Genomic DNA, 18,386 nt, shown 5'->3' with positions numbered 1-18,386 from the left:
GCCTCTTTAAATGGTTTCGTGGTGCTCGTTGTTGTATTTTAATACGCAGTTGCAATGTTTTCAAATGACACTATAGTATTAAAAATAAAATTATCCCAAACGTAACTGTGGCGCTTGTGGCTGTGCAGTCAGTGAACCGCTTTTTCACATTAAACATTTTATGCGAGTATTATGACCAGTACTTTATTTGATCCTGTTCTGCAAAATGTTCGATTTAGAATGTTTACGTTCCGGTAGGCCTATTTGTTTTTAAAAATGCGGCATTTACAGTGCATTAGATCGTGACAGTGCATGTGTGCGTGCAGACGAGGACGAGCGCGCGTGGGTTTGGCTAGATGTATTTGGAGGTTATTGCTCACGTCTCGTTCTGCACATATCCAAATGTTTCCATATTCGCAATGTATCTGAATGTTAAACTATAATTTTTTTTTTTTTTTACGTAAACTAGACGGAAAAGATCATCCTCTTCATATGAGCAAAAACGTACTTGGCATAACAGCAGAGTGGACCGGTATACTACGGTCTATTTAAACTGACCAGTGTAACCTTTTATATGTTTGGTTGACTCTACTTTATTTAAATAATGAACAGACTGCGATGTAAGTTTGAAATTAGAATGCACTTTAGATGTTCTGTGTCATTTATACCAAACACAAATGTTGCTGGTTGCTAGTATGTTTGCAGCACTACTATTATTTATTTTTTATATATTTTATTTTTAATTTTTTTTTAGTTTAATTGATTTCTATTTATAAAATTTTATTTATTTTATTTAAATGTATATTTAAGTTTACATTTATGTTCCAACAAAATTCTGCTTGATAAATGCTCTAAAACTTTTATGTAAATGATTGACTTCTAAGATTCGAGAGATGGTTCAAGTCAGTGCTCAATAAATGATGATAAGTTTAGAAATGTTGTGCATCCACTTATTATTAGTGTGACATTTTAGCATGCAAATGAAGGGGAAAACTTCAAGATATCGGCCCTAAAAATCGTCAGCACATATCAGCCATCGGCTGACCCTGACCTCTAAACATCGGCATCGGCTATAGAAAAACACATATCGGTCGATCTCTAGTGAGCACCCCATGCTGGCCTCACTAACACCTCTTCCAGAAACAATTTAGTTTTCTCAGGAGGTCTCCTCATCCAGGTACTGACCACACTCAGCCCTGCTTAGCTTCAGTTGGCGACCAAGTGGTCTCAAGATACTATACAACACGACACACAATTTACATCAGTGTTAACTTAACTTATCAGTGCACTTATTTGCGGTCACAAAATTACATTATTTGCATCTGCTTTAGAGGCGTTAAACATTTCATTCACATGTGCGCTTTTTCTGAGGGTGTACAGCCGAAGCACACACACTAAAAACCCTGACAAACAGCTCCTGATAAGTTAGCTTTTGGGCTAATACTGCCGAAATACACAAAGTTTACATATAGACTCAGTTGCTTATGTCTAAAATGAAAATAAACAGTTGAGAGAAAGTTGGATATGTGCCTGTATATTAGGATGTGTGCAGTTTTAAAGGGACAGTACTAAACATGCTGCCGACTGTCATTAAACAGATTGGTTCACCCTAAAATTACATTTCTGTCGTTATTTACTCACTCACATGTTGTACCAAAACTGTATTTATTTCTTTATTGTGCTGAACACCAAAGATGATATTTTGAAAAACGTGGGTAACCAAACAGTTGCTGGTCCCCATTAAATTTGATTTGAGGAAAAATACTATGAAAGTCACTGTGGACCAGCAACTCTTTGTTTTTTCACGTTCTTCAAAATAACATTTATGTTCAGCAGAAGAAAGAACTCATTCAGGTTTAAAACAACTTTTGAGTGAGTATAAAAAAAAAACCATGATGACAGAACTATTCCTTTATTAACGAAACAAAACACAAAGAGAAAATCACTCACTACACTTGTCTGAAGAACTTTAATACAGTTGCTTTGCTTTAATAATAATAATAATAATAATAATAATAATAATAATAATAATAAAATCTATATAGGTGTTTAATTTTATATTTGTTCATTCAATTTCTTGAATGCTCATGCTGAATATTATCCTTGAAAATAAAGCAGTTTTATTTTGTATGTGTATTTGTAACGTGTATCTTTGTTTTTAACAGCAGATGAAATGAAAGAGTTTATCTTCGCCCACCTTAGCCAAAAAATCTGCCATTCTTTTTAGATTTTGTTACCTTAAAAATGCTTTTTCTTCTTAAATAAATAAATAAATAAAATTCTTGCCATTATATTTTTGCCATATCACTCCCACCCCACCATGATGTTTATATCAGCACCAATGCACATTAACAATCAGCTTTTAAGTGCGTGCTGCACTTGTGAACTGGTTGGCCCATTGTTTTTTTTTCCTCAGCCGGAAAAAAGTAATTCTAAAAGCGATTTCACAACATTGTTCTCCATTCAGAGATTATAAAACCTTATAGTTGTTGCAGTTGCCATAATTGGTTTGATTGGGCCTTTAGAACTCAACAGATTTTAGTATAGTTTTGTCAAACAGTGATCGGTAACCAGATTTTAATCAAACCGAATAATGAAATCAATATACTGATTCAGTCAATATGTATTAAGAGTACAATCATCAGGCTGCAACCTGAAACCAAATTTGAGACAATTTCAAGTGGGAAAAAAAATCAACAAATTTAAGACGATGCTTCACAACAACAAAGTACCAAGTGCTCAATTTGGAAACAGTCTCTTTCCAAAAAAGAAAAGGTCACATTTGTTCAAAAAAATTCCCAAAATCCAATCATTACAATAGGGATCCACATGATCAGGAATTTTGCGTGAGGACAAAAGATTTGCCTATGCAGAGTTCACCATATTGATCAACAGAAAGCTGCTTGGTTTGCAAGGAATTTGCCATGAGCTGTGCTATTCAAACACCGCTACACTTAAAAATATACAATGGACCTTTTTTGGCCGCAAAATTTTACTGATGTGACTACACGTTTATCAGGATAGAATGAGACAAAACAATACTAGACAAACTTGGAAACGTCTAATGCAGTCTTCTGTGTACTGTGTGGTACAGAGGTTCTAGCCATTTTATGTTCATTTTATGAACATTTCAAATTTGAATTCATTTTGACTGTGAGACGCTATATGTATTTTTAGGCAGATTATGCAGTAAAGTCAGTTACGTCCTCGTTTGGTTTTCAAATCAGAGAATACATTTGAACACCTCTGACAGAGGTTCACAAATAGCGCACGAGAACCGTTACAAAGAGGTGCTCCTGTGGTTAAAGTTCTACAGAGCACCCAGATCATACCGATTCAGGGCACTCCCTTAGTTAAAGAAGATGTGTTGCATCACCAAGGCACCAAAACAAAAGAAGAGCAATGAGGCCCTGTATGGAGAGAGCTATATCTGTCCAGCTAGCCTCAGCTGAGTAAACACAGAGTTTGGAGAACGACAACCAACCCCTCTTCTATCACTCACACCATATGTGGCCTCTGCTCTTCTGAAGGCAGGATGAAAGATGCGACCACGGGTTCCTCTCCCCATGCACACATGTAAAGCACAGAAGAGCTCTCACATCTACTGTACGAATGTTCCACCCCATCACAGTAACTTCCACACCACCCTATCACAGTTGGAACCGCAAATTCTCACCATCTTTCCCCTCGAAACTGCTGTCACTGGCCAGTCATTCGTATCAAAACCACACGGCAAAACCTGAAGCGCAGGCATGTACTGCAAAAACGGAGCCAAAATACATTGTATCAGTGTAAGAGGGAAGTGGATTTTGGCAGGCTTACACAACCACTGAGGGTGTGAGCTGACAGTCTGCTTGCTAAAAGGTCTGTGAGAGAAGAATAAGAGATAACCGAGTGCAAAAAAAAGGAAAAGTTTAAAATTAATGACATATCGCTAACTGAAACTCTTTCGTACAAAGCACTGCACAACTAGAGACTAAGCAAAACCTGATTTTATTTTAAATCTTCTCTAAGTCTCAAGAGCAGAGCATCATCTTCTGGGAATCGCTGGTCTCCACAGGAGCAGCAGTCGTGATCACAGCATGTGAACTAAAAAGTATCCAGAGGTACAGCAAATATGCAATACTGCTTCCTGCTGATGTTACAACAAGGCAACATGTATTCTAGTAGGGGTTGGAGACATTTGAGGTAAAGTTCAATGCAAACTGTGCACCTGTGACTCCAAAAAAAAGTTGTGATTTTTTTTTGTCCCAAAATGACAATACTTAAAGCAGAAGTTCACTTTTTCTTTTGCAATGGCACATTCGCTACACATGTTTTCATTTTTATTGTTTTTATGGACCTCATTACTGTTAGTCTCACGTAGAAAGATTTCTGACTATTGGCATAAGCCGAGCTCACATTCACTCCTAGAAATTGTGCAAAAGCCAATCAGATTTGTAGTGGTGAGTTCTTGCAATTTTTGTGTGCAATATGGATCAGACGATCTGTAGGCGTGACGCCTGAGGGTTAGACTACAGTAAGATCAGAAACAGAAACTTAGCAGCAGTGCAATAGATTAACGTTACAATGCTTCTTTAAAACAGCTTTTCTTCACTAAAATGGCTTTGATATTGGCCACAAACTGGTAAGTGAGCCAAAGCAGTTTGGTGCAGTGTCAGCACAAAGCGAAGTGCCTTTTGGTATACAAACCGATTTTGTGATGTGAACAAATACTGCTGATAAGACCTCTAAGGAGTTTAAGTTCAAAACACGACATCCCCAAAATCCCTCAAAACTCTGCACCTTGTGAATCTTTCAAACACACTTGTAGCAGACGCTTGTTTCAGTCTCGCCACAATGATGGTGCTCAGGCACGCAAAGGAGAAGTAATTATGCAAACCGAATGGTTAAAAAAGACAACATGAACAGAAAAGGGTGACAACTTTGTGCTATTTGAAAGAAGAGAAACTTTGTTGCACGACAGATGAGTCTATTTAAGATCCTTATTAAAAAGTCAGTAAGACAACATTGCAAAGACATTCTAAAATCAGTGAAGCCTCCCTTATGTTAAAGCACAGATGACCTGCTACTTGCTTTGTTTCAACATAAGTGTAAAGACAATACTTCATTATAATATTCACTAGAGGTCGACCGATGTATCGGTTTTGCCGATTAATCTGCACCGATAGTTATTGTTCAACTGTGGGAACAATTGTTTATCAGCAAAAATCCATGGCGATAGTTTTCCGGGCTGCGTCCATTGCCGGAGCGGCTGAGAAGGGTCTGTTTTCATTATAAAGTGTGAGAGCGGCCTCTAGTGGTTGAAATCACTGACAGCACATGCTATTTGTTTAGACACATGATGCTGCATGCTGAACAGAGCGAGAAATTTCAGACTCGGATTTATATGTAGCTGACAGAAAATCCTGCAGCGCCACAGAGCGCCATTCACATAGTTTTCCATTAAATTACATTAGATTTGCCCCGAATCGTTGTTAATCTACATAATGAATTGTATATTGAGCATTTTTATCGAAACGTTTGTCTTTCTGTGAGTCTAATAAAGTCTGTATGCTTCATTCATAGAGCTATAATATAGATCGCTCTTTCCGTTTGCTCCTTTTTTTAAATGCTGTACTTCAAACTTATCTATGGCTCACTGTTCATTCTTGAAGTAATCTTGTGTCTGTTTGGTGAATAAATAAACTGTTTTAAGCCCCTTTCACACTGCACGTCGGACCCGGCAAATTGCGGGAACATTGCCGGGTCGACTTCTCTGTGAAAGCAAACACGTCCCGGGATTAAACCCGGGTCAGGGACCTAGTAACATTGCCGGGTTCAGTCCCGGAACGAGCGCTGTGTGAACAAAAGCCAGAACTAATGCCGTGTCGTAGTGATGATGCGCGTTATCGCGCGACTCTTTTACCAGGTGTTTTGAAGGCAGATCAATGTTCGCGACGAAAAAATATGTGCAAACTGTAACGAAGCAGAGATCAGTTAGTTCCTTACATTCCGCGCTGAAGCTGAGCTCGTTCACCAGCTTAAGTGAAAATTAACGTGCCTAGCGTTTTCGACTCGTACATCACACGTCACACCCTGATATCACGTGTCTTTACGGGACCTTTACGGGTTGTGTGTGAACGCACGCACATATTCCGGGTAATCACTGGCAGTGTGAAAGTGCAAAATCTAGCGACCCGGGGACACATTACCCGTGTATTTGCCGGAATCGCAGTGTGAAAGGGGCTTTAGACTTCTGCTCTAGTTGAATGCAATGCGTCCGAAGTGTGTGTGATACGGGTGAGTTCTCCTAGACTCAGCGCTGCTCTTTTATTTTGATTAGATAATCACTCTGTGTTCAAGAATAGAAGCAGTTAAAGTGTGAGAGAACAAATGTCCGTGATGTGAAAAACGCGGACGGAATCCAGTCATAAAAACAGAATTCACAGTTTAATGCGGAATGTCACGGAATTTGTCAAATTTTTAATTAATTAATCAAAAGTAGGTCCTTACACTTAAATCAAAATCACAATATGGACTAGTATCTGTAAATATTAATGAATGGCGCAGACGCACTGTTTCATTTATTAAACATAAGTATGTGTGATGCTCGCAGTGATTTCAGCGTCTGCCGTCTCACTAAATGAAGAGGTAAACACATGAACAACATCTCCAGAACTGCTCTGAGAGAGCCTTCATGAGCAACTGACCATTTGATTTGAGTAAAACTAGCATCCTATCACATACACAGAACTGTAAAGGTATTCACAGCAACCCGTCAAAATAAAGGTCCAAAAGACGAAAAAAACTACTAACACAAAACACAAACACAAAAAAAAAAAACATTACATTATAAAAAATAAACACAAAACATTTCTTCCATGTTTTAATTTTAATAGTAAATCCCCTTTGTTTACCAAAGATGAAATTAATGTTTCATGCATTGATTTGACAAACAACACAACAGAATTTTTGAGGGGGAAAATGAATAAATTAAGGAATTTGGTAACAAAAAAAGACATGCTAAAACACAGAATTTGGTAACAAAAAAAAATATGGTAACAAAAAATAAAATTTCATAGGGCCCTAAACATGTAATTTTTGTAAAACTTATTAAATTGATGTGAAAATCGATAAGTTTCATGGTTTTAATAAATTAGACTTGCTTTTTTATTAATAAACTTTAATTTAACTATTAAAAAAAGAGTGGAGAAAAATTTAAAAAAAAAAACAGAATCCAGAAAAATTTTAAGGGAATTTAGGAAAAAATAAAGTGGATTTCATAGGGCCCTATTAGAGTGTGGTAATTTCAACAATTACTATTATTACTAGTTGTAGTATGGTTCAGTACCGGTTTTGTGTTGGTTTTTTTTTGTTTTTTTAATAAAGCACTATAAGTTTTTGTTCAGTATCCATTTTAAAAAAATATCGGTTAATTAATCGGGATTTTTTTCTGTTTAACTTTTATTAAACTGCAGATCAAAATAGAATAGGCCTATACCCTAAATAAGGATAAAATATATTGGAACGCATCTCCAAAACAATCGCATAAACAGATGCACATTGGCATTACAGTAATCAGCGCCGAACAACAGGCAAATAAAATATAAACTGAAGTTACAAAAGTGATTCAGTCAAGATCAGTGAGGGATTTTCATTTATTTTGTTCTTTTATTAACATTATAAATGACTGGCGGCAGCAGCTACTGTCAATGCACAGATCCAATACACCCTTGTTTTCTTTCTCAGCTCTTTGCATTCACTTAAAACATAACCGATTGTATTTATGGGATATTTTGATTTGAATATGTTAGAATGCGAGAAAGAGAGCTCAGTCCAGTGTTCGCGTATATAAGAGGCAGCTTTTGTGCATGCGCTTTGTGTGTGTGTGTGCGCGCTCAGCGTGGAAAACAACGCGCGAGTGCAGAAGTGAGTTCTATTTCATCTTCAGTTGAACATTTTAAAATAACAAAAAATGTGCATACAAAAAAAAAAAAAAAAAAAAAAAAAAAAAAAAAAAAATCGAAAAGAAGAATTGAAATGTAATTTTATAACAAGTAATTTGATTCCCGACCTTACGCATCTGATCTTATTTCCGAAATTAGAATACCTTTTCGATTCCCAACCCTCCTACTAAATTATTTCATTCTTGCATGCAAAAAGACCTGTATGGTGCCTATGGTGCCATGTGAAATATTTTTGCAACTTTCTAGGTTTATCATGTCTTTTTTTCCTCGATAATGTTGATAATAGTCTGTTACCTGACTGATGACATCGACATCGCGATACTTATGAGACATTGTCAATATACAACATTATAGTCATATCACCCAGCCCTGTAATGAAGATGAAGAACTCTAATCTTATCTATGTACAGTATGAAATCTGTTTTTTTTTTTTTTTTTTTTTTTTTTTTGGCAGAGATTAAATGGAATACCTCATGCAAAAATTATTCTGTCATTCACCCTCTCCGGAAGACAAAGATAGATATTTTGAAGAATGTTGGCAAACAAACAGGTGACCTTTGTATGGACAAAAAACACTAACATTTCAATTATATATATATATAATATATATATATTAACATTTATAATATATATATATATATATATATATATATATATATATATATATATATATATATTATATGTGTGTGTGTGTGTGTGTGTGTGTGTGTGTATATATATTTATTTATTATGTTTCAGGAAAAACCTGAATAACTTTATTTACTTTCTAAGAGAAAGTAAAGTTATTCAGGTTTGGAATGACATGAGGGTGAGCAAATGTTTAATGATTCGTTTTAATTTTGGGGTAAACAACCCCTTTTATATTTATAAATATTAGGGATGCCCCAATACCACTTTTTCACTTCCGATACCGATGCAGCTGCTTTGGCTATTTGCTGATTCCGATATTTTTATTATAATAATAATAAAATAAATGGAAGCACTTTGCTCAATTAGCCACCTAAAAACATCTCACTCAAATGGAGAACAAATACTTCTCCAGTATATAGTCCACAACAACAGCTGATTAAGAAAGACTGCCACCCTTTATTCAAACACTACAAAAATAAATAAAAATACAGGTACTTCAGTACTTAAAGCTACCAACAGTTTTTCAGAAATATCATGATTTTATCATGATTGTTTGTCATGATGGTTTTTCTATTTTGCAAGCTGTTTGAGCATTATAGCCAAACTAATATCCCTATAAAAAAAGACAAATCTTGTTACATTAAGGTAACAAAATATGAAAAAGTATGGCGGATATTTAGGCCAAAGTGAGAGAAGATAATAATCCTTGTCATTATTTTATCTTTGTTATTAAAAAAAAAAAAAAGAACAAAGATACACATTACAAATACAGAATACACAAATAAAAATAAACAGTGTTTTGCAGGTACAATAGTATTTAGCAGGAGCATTCAAAAAATTTAATGAACAAGTAAAAATAAAACACAATATACATTGATCCTATTAAAGCAACAGTTTAAAAGTTTTTCAGTCAAGAGTATTGAGTGATTTTTCTCTTTGTGTTTGGTGTTTTATTAACATTAAAGGAATAATTCACCCAAAAATTAAAATAGATTAGTGTTTTGTTTTTATATCTTCATGTACCCACACAAAAATAGTTTTAAACCTGAATGAGTTTTCTTCTTCTGCTAAACATAAACACTATTTTGAAGAAGGTGGAAAACCAAACAGTTGCTGGTCCACAGTGACTTCCAGAGAGTTAATGTGGACCAGCAACTGTTTGGTTATCAGCTTCTTCAAAATATGTTCTTTTGTGTGCAGCACAAGAAAGAAATTAATATAATGTAGGTTTGGGACAACATGTGAGTGAATAAACAATGACAGAAATGACAGTCGACAGCATGTAGCCTACTGTTCCTTTAAGACCTCGCATCTAAGCACCCATCTAATATACAGACATGCATCTGTTGATTTCAGTTGTTTACTTTTATTTTAGACATAACCAACTGAGCCTATACATAAACCTTGTGTTTTTTGATAGTATTAACACAAAACATAACTTAGTTCAGTAATCAGGCGCTGTTTGAAGGGTTTTTCGTTTTCATGCGCACACTTGAGTGTGATCAAAAAAAAAAAAAAAAAAACGCATGTCAGAACAGCACACAAATGAAACATTTAAATAACCAATACGGCTTTCTTCAAAAGCAGATCACGGGGAAATAAAAAAACTCACACCACAAAAAATATCCATATCAAAAAACCTCACCACCGAAAGAAATACCAGACCGAGGGGCAGACCGGACTGCAAGGGCACTTTAGCGTCGGACCTCAAAGGGGCAGGGGCTCAAGCACCCCCCGCACGCCACTGACAGCACTGCCACCCCTCAAAACATTTGCGTTGCAAATTTTGCATTCGACCGTTGGACTTTTTTCCTCTTTAAGGTTAAAAATAACACCACAACTCCTTAAATTACCAAACTCTAATACTAACTAACACTAAAACCCATCCAACAATAACATCACACTACAGTTATCAAATCTTAACATGTTAACTGGATGACACAGCAAGGGAAATGCTAATATTCAAGCATTTAGGTGATGGTTTAAGCTAGATTTTCCCATGGTTTGTGTTGGATGGTATCGGATCATATTTTTTTTCTCCCCTCCGATCTCTGATCTAGCGTTCTGGGCCAGTATCGGAACGATACCGATGTCGTGGATTGTATCGGGACATCCCTAATACATATGGAAAGAGAGGCCAAGCGAATGTGAAGAGACAGAACTTTAGTAACCCACATAACTTCTGAATCAAGACCTAATGAAAACTGTCCATACAGCTGGCATCAGTCAGTCAACCACCCAAGCCTGCTATTACAGCACTAAACAAAAATGTCCATTTATACACAACCTACTTTAAAATAAAGCAGAACTGCTACTTTCAATAAACATTTTATCAACTGTGATATCCACTGTAGTAGCATTGTTATGAAACCAAACAACTGCATAAGAAATTATTATTGATTTCAAATATGGTTAGGCTACTTAACATCCATTAGTGAATTCACAATCATTGCATATCAAAGACAAGGTGCCTGAATTAGCTTTTTATAGCTACCTGAGCTATTGCTTTTACTGATCCACCCATAAAGCCAACTCAGATACAACAAACAATCTCTATCAAAAAAAACACAGCAGACACAATCCATATACAAACAAATAAATAGACCTACTAGCCATGTAAAATATAACCAGCAAAGATTAAGTTTTTACCCCGTAACATAAGGATACAGTGACAAATACTTGTGTCTTATTTAAAATGAAGTTAAGACCAATGAATAGCCAAATTCAGGCAAAAGCTAAAGATTACAAATCTACACCACCATTAAAAAAATTTCAGGGTGGTAAGTTTTTATGCTTTTGACATCTTTCATGCTAACCATTTATTTGATTAAAAATCCAGAAATATTAACAATTGAATAACTGTTTTCTATTTTAAAATGTAATTTATTCCTGTGAATTTTCAGCATTGTGTCCAGTTTTCAGTGTCACATGGTCATTCACAAATCATTCTAATATGCTGATTTGGTGCTAAGTTATTATTATGTGCTCTGATTGGCCAGCTGTCTAGTGCATGAATACCTCAAGCGTGTGGCATAAAACGTTACAGCCCTTAAATTCAGGCAAAAGAATATAAATATAAAGATATTAGTGTTCTCACCAGCGGACGATATCATCTGTTTATTCTAGGGGTGCTATTCAGGATTTTTGAGGCCGATCTCAGAGAAATCTGCCGATATAATCACTGATACCAATCTTTTTTTTTTTATTTGGAAGAATTAGTATGTAGAATAGGGGAATTATTTATAGTAATACTCCAAATCATGATTTTTAGACATTTATTCAGGGTCATTTTTTGAAAATGGGGGGAATTTCCCTCTTATAGGTAAATCTTGTAATGTTTTTTTTTTTTTTTTTTTTTTGAGGGGTAGAGGGGAGCATTTTTTAGACATTTTTTCAAACATATATTTATCTCACCTAAATGTTTGATTAGTATATGTAGTGCATTTTTGTTTTTACACTCATGCAATTGTAGCACAATAGCTTACACACAGCACAGCTCATTATAGCAGTATGGATTCTGATTGTCAATGTTTGTATCGTTCATCAGCTGGAAAAAATTGTTCTGAAAGTGATTCCAATGATATAATTTCTCTGTGCCTTTTTCGTTATAGCTGTGGTGTGGACTCTGCTATTCTTTAATATTGAGAACGATTTTTAAAATTATATCTTTATCGTTATCTTTATAGTTATCGTCCTTGGTGTAAACGGGCCTTTACCATATTTGGAAACACAGCGTCACCACGGCATAGTGGTAGTGGCAACAATACTACAGTGTAATAAAAGTTATGCCTTCCTTATTTGCGTAAACATTTGTGCGGTGTTATGCAAATCTTCCAACACAGTGCAGGTTTGTGGGGCGTATTTTAATGAGGCGTTTTAGGAGGGCGTGGACGAGTCTTAACTTTTATAAAGAATATCTCTTTGGGCTTGAGACTTTAGTCTTTGGAACTTTACAGATCTTATCTATGCACAAACAGCTTGTAACACTCCAAAGACAAAGAAAAACTTAAAACCGCACCATATGACCCCTTTAATATTTTTGTGGAAACTGATATTTCTTGCATCTTTTGTATTACTATAAAAGTCTTCACTGTTAGTTTTGATCAACTTAAAAATATGACTCCAAACTTTTAAATGGTAGTGCACGTTGCATGCATTTTTTTTTAAGCCAGGCCTAACTAAAGCTTCACGTCTGACGTTTAGCACAAACAAGCGTGCACGCCCTCTCACACACCCACACACAGGGAAGTTGTCAGGAAAGAGTTAATCCTGAGTCATTCTGAACACCACCCTGCCAAACCCATAAAACATACAAATACTTTCATAGTATAGGAAACATCTTCCATGTATTCACAGTCGTGGTCCTCATGCACCACCTATGTGGGCCTCTTGACATTAATCCCTTGACATTAGCCTGTGAGCTGGAGAGCTGGTTCAGCGATGACAGCATGATGACAGCGAGAAGAGGGTGATCCACAGGACCTGATTGTGATCCATACTCATATTTAGAGCTTGCCAAGAAAATTAAGAGCACTACCTGTGACTGTCACTATGATGATGCATATTAAACACAATTTTAAATGATAATCTACATAATAGGCTCAATCCGACCATCATGAGGACAACACCTCAAAGGTGTATACAATGATTCTTAGCTGTTAAACATCTTGTTCTAACACTTTTGTCTTCTGTCATGTAACGACACCAACCAAAATGAATTCAAGCCACTTAAAGTGATAGTTCCTACAAAAATGAAAATTCTGTCACCATTTACTCACCCTCATGGCGTTTCAAACCCGTATGACTTAGATTGTGTTTACAGAAAACAAAAGACAATATTTTAAAGAACTGTTTTTGCCCACACAAAGAAAGTCAGTGGGGTGCAAAATGACACCAGACTTTTATTGTATGCACAATTCTTCAAAATCTTACAAGTCATACAGTTTTGTAATGATATAAAAGGCAAGTAAATTAAAGAATTTTAATTTTCACTAACATCCACAAGTGTGCGGCCTCAGTGCCCAAATATTTTCCCACAGTGCTCGCCATTACAAGAGATCTGCATGGCAGTCTTGTGCTTCGGTTTCTGCCAATACTTCTGTGCCTGTCACAGATCTGGACGGACTTTAAGGAAGCCACTGAGCAAACAAAGGGGTCCCCTCATCTGCTTTTATTACACTGTCAATCCTCCAACCTCCCCACTCGTGCAAATCCATCCTTTAGCAATCAGCATCAGATGAACAACTGCAAACTCAGCACTTTCTCTAAACAGCAGGCTGGGTCAAAGTTTCACACAGTGTTCAATCATGATAAAGAAACGAGCGTTCACTGCTGTCGTCATTTGGTCATTTCTGCAGTCTACAACCATACCGATCGGGTTAACAAATGATGACCAATGACCTTTATCTACAGTTACAATCAGACCTCTAATCTCTCTGCAGATGAACTCAGTGTCAAAGTTTGAGTTACTCTAGCATAAAAATGTTCTTTAGTCACTTTTGATCAATTTAATGCATCCTTGTTGAATAAAATCTTTAAAAATAGAAAATCTGACCACAAACTTTTAAATCTAAGTGTATCTGAGATCACAATCTGAAATTTAAAAATAAGTTTTGACTAACGCCCAGTCAAATTCAGTCTAAAGAAAAGCTGTCCTACACAAGATATGAAACATGACTTGCAAAAGAGAGCAAGAGGCCACCAAACTATACATTTTAAGTATGTATCCATAATACTTAAACATGAGAAAGATTTGCTGCACCATTTAAAAAGTGAAGTAAGATTTTGAACTCATACTATATCAGAGATACAGTTTTGAGTACAGAGTAATGGAAGAGCATAAGAGGTTAACTCATTAACTTTTTGGCCACCATTCAACTTTTGAAGCCAGACATGTATCAAACTATTAACCATTACGAAGGACTCCAAATTTATACTAACCAGCTTAAGTTTTTGCTTCTCCTAATGTCACTTAACAGACATCTTACAACACTTTATCTGAACTATGAATCCCATTATGTTGCATTAAGCAAAAATTAGCTGATATGTATTGTGCAAAAATAATATAAATCAATTATTTAAATTAGAAGGCCTTAAAAGAGCTCCACTGATCGACACAATTTCAGCATGAATCTCGGGCCGTCCTTGCAAACACCCAGTAAGGCAAAAGTAACCAACTGTGGTAAGCATGAAACCAAGGCTAAATGTAAGCCAGCACACTGCAGGTTAAAAGGACAAATTAAGCGTTAAATGTGAGTGAGAAAAGCTTCAGACATGTCAGAGAAACAGAAGGAAAGCTGACAGCAGCCGAGGTGATTACATAATGCACTGGATTCTTACTAACAGTGAGGACGAGCCGATGGGATTATTTCTGACGCGCGCTTGTTTGTCAATCGCTGCTACCGTATAAACAAGCATAATAAAACTAGGAACCGACACAAAATAATAACAACAGTGTTTCTTTGTCGTATCCAAACGGAAAGTGGGCGGTAATGTCAGTCTAATATCGTTATAGCCATGCTTGTGTGTCAGCTCGCTCGTTACACAACAAGCCTCATACTTAGCAATGAAATCACGCGCAGGCTCGCGCTGGTTAGCTTAGCACGAGCTCTCGTCGAGCAAACCCGAGGGCCACACGTCCCCATACTTACATTTCCAGATATACTGCGGATGTCAGCACTCGTTCCCACTTCGGTCTCTCGGTCGCGGGTGTTTTCGGAGTCGATAAGCTTGTCGCTTCCTCTAAAAACAAACAATCAGGGTGACTTCACGTGAGAAGCGATCATTCCGTTTACGGTGATTCTCTGCTTTGATAGCGTGGATTTTTGCGCATGTTTGACGCCAACGCAGATGTCCCTGAACAAATCGGTCGACTTATTGACTAAATCTGTCTAAGTTTCGTATCTGTATGGGATCATGGTGTGGGATAAATCATTACATAGACCCGAATAATCAGCTTCTGTAGGGAGGCCAAGATATCCTTCGGTTCAGAGTCTTGAGCGTCTTGATGAAGGGGAGGGATACTTTCTTCAAGCGGCTCGATGATTGGCCAAAACTCTACTAGGCGTGTTTGCTAATTGGATTATTTTGCTGACAGCTAAAACCACAGATGGCCAATCCCACGATTTGATTGGCTTTCGTCTTGTCATTTTACCGTCATGACGCTTGAACAGTGGTTTACATTAAAAACAGAACTCATCTTTAGTTTGTCATGCTGAGTGTTTAGATCCATCTCGATGGTCACGGTTGAGGCGATGTGTTTTTAACTTTAGTAACCAAAACTAACTAATTAATTTAGTAAACAAAACAACATTAGCAAATTAACAGTTGGTTGGTAATATGTAATTATTAGTGTATATATTTGGTATTTGTTAAAATTTTATATATATATGTGTGTGTGTGTGTGTGTGTGTGTGTGTGGATTTTCACTAGTAAAAAGTAAAGTTCTCTGCCTTAAATGAAGTATAAAATCAAAATAAACAATCCTTCTCACATTTGTTTTTCATTGTAACACTGTCTAGGTGTAAACAAAAGTTGACCAAATATGTCTAAAGATATCTACGTTCCCTTTTAGTGAAGCACAGATTCTCTGAAATTGAAGCATTTTCAAGATCTTCTCAAAGAAATCAAAGAGGGTTTATTCTTGGTCCAACTAAGTAAAATGTATTTTGGCCAATAAATAGCAGCTTTTGAGCTAAATGAATGCCATCTGACGCAAGTGTCAGATTGCTATATGTCAATCCTAGAATAAAGAGCTTTGAGCCCAACATATAACCAAATACAGTGTCCAATTTCCTTTTGATCTTGCTCAAGAACCCATGCATTCTCTTTCAACTTTCATGAAACATTTCTGCCTCAGTGCTTCAGCTGGATGCACCAGCTGAACTGTCCACTTCTCTGCCTACTGTGTCTGCATTAAACTGTGGTTAACCAACCAGAGACACAGAAACACAGATGCCTTTGTGTCTTAAGAGCTGAATGGCTAACAGTAGTAGGTGTCCCTATGCTGTTTTATGAATCTTTTATGGAGTTTTGTAAGGACAGACCACCATTGGCTGCTTGACAGCACCATCAAGTGGTCACCGGCAGCCGTTTTAACTGCAGAAAAGATTTTCTTCCTCAGTATTTTTGTCATTTTCCAGCATCAATGTCTAAATGTTCTTAATTCAAGGTACTTTGACTTGAGAAGCGAAATTGCTTACGATATAAATATCTTAAAATTACAATGAGATAGGAAGAAAATTTGTATTTTTGTATTTTTGTGTTCTTTCTCAAAAAAGTTGCGTTCCCCCAATAAGCTTTGCAAAACTTTTTGATGGAAAGACAAGGACGTTGTGAGGGGAATAACTTTATTTAAGTCCTTTTGCGAGTCGATGAAAAGTTTCTCGGGGAAACACAATACATTTTTGCTCCCATCTCATATTTTTTCTGTCACCCTGTCTCCTTAGGGCAGGGGTGTCAAACTCAGTTTCTGGCTGGACACTATCCTCTATCTCCAACCCTAATTAAACACACCTGAACCAGCTAATAAAGGTCTTCAGGATTACTTAGAAACTTCCAGGTATGTATTTCAGAGCTGGTTTACACTCTGTAAGACAGTGGCCCTCCAGGAGCAGAGTTTATGCTTATAACAAGAAAAAATTTCTGTTTATTTTTCTTACCCCAATGGCAGACTTTTTTTCTTGTCATAAGCTTAAATCATTTCATTTTGTTATATTTTTTTCAGAAACAAGACTTGTAATCTTTTGTCAAGATATCCTTGCTTCTCAAGTGTTTAAAAGTGTTTAGTTATTTGTACTGGAAAACAAGACAAAAATACAGAGCGTTAAATGTAAAACAAATATTTTCTTTTTTCTTTGCAGTGTTAGTACTTTACTCTGCATAGGCTTGACAAAGGAAAATACCCAGAGCCTGGTCACATCTATGAGTCAAAACTGAAAAAAGAAAAAAAAAAGAACTATTAAACATAACAAGCTGCACAGTTCGATTACTAGCAGCTTATAAAAGCTGAGTGCACATTCCAACACTCCCACTTCTCTCAAGGAAGCGCAGCTCTGAGGCAGAGTTAGATTATTATTACTGGTGACATCATGCAGCTGTTGCTGACTGGACAGTTTTGCCTGGAAGCAACATCATGTTTAAATATTTGCGAATGTCTGCATTAATGCATGATTAATTATGCATTACTGTGTGTGTGTGTGTGTGTGTGTGTGTGTGTGTGTGTGTGTGTGTGTGTGTGTGTGTGTGTGTGTGTGTGTGTGTGTGTGTGTGTGTGTGTGTGAGTGAGTGAGTGTGTTTATGTGGTTTATAAGGACAGAAATTTGTATAATGACATGGGTATGACAAAGATATTACAAGGAAGGTGATTTATGAGGACAATGTCCCTGTAATTCAAAAGGCTTATATAAATGAATCAGAATGAGTTTTTAAAGGTTTTTTTTTTTTTTTTTTTTTTAATCTAAAAATGCAAAAAGTGTCCTATGAGGGGCTGGTTTAGGTGTAGGGCCATAGAAAATACGGTTCGTAAATAAAAACCATTATGCCTATCGAGAATCCCCATAAACCATAGAAACCAACGTGTGTGTGAGTGTGTGTGTTTGTGTGTGTGTGCGCATGGTGTGATGTATACAGGAAGTCAAATCCTTTTCTGACTTTAGTCACTATGAATAAGTAGTATTCTAAACTGTAAAAAAAAAATCTATATTTTTATTGGAGCATGTTTTACAGGAAAATACTAATTCGGTTTTTCTATTCAAAATTACACTTTTAAAGGAATAGTTCATCCAAAAAATAACATTTCTGAAGATGTACTCACCCTCAGGTCATCCA

At 36.3% G+C, this 18,386-nt stretch overlaps 1 protein-coding gene across 2 annotated transcripts in view; it reads right to left on the bottom strand.

Annotated features, from left to right (window-relative positions):
- The window catches only part of LOC109063271 (protein phosphatase 1B-like), a 35,670-nt gene extending 20,083 nt beyond the window's left edge, over positions 1 to 15,587 (bottom strand). The window contains exon 1 of one of the 2 annotated variants that reach the window (XM_042735518.1): positions 15,209 to 15,587. The gene's annotated coding sequence lies outside the window, so the exon portion shown is untranslated. The remainder of the gene's footprint in view (positions 1 to 15,208) is intronic. The other variant, XM_042735519.1, reaches the window with a different exon arrangement.
- Between the last annotated feature and the right edge of the window lie 2,799 nt (positions 15,588 to 18,386).

The sequence above is a fragment of the Cyprinus carpio genome, chromosome B12, assembly GCF_018340385.1.
Source record: "Cyprinus carpio isolate SPL01 chromosome B12, ASM1834038v1, whole genome shotgun sequence".
NCBI lineage: Eukaryota > Metazoa > Chordata > Actinopteri > Cypriniformes > Cyprinidae > Cyprinus > Cyprinus carpio.
The sequence above is the reverse complement of the archived record's forward strand: the minus strand, read 5'-3'. Positions and strand labels throughout refer to the sequence as shown.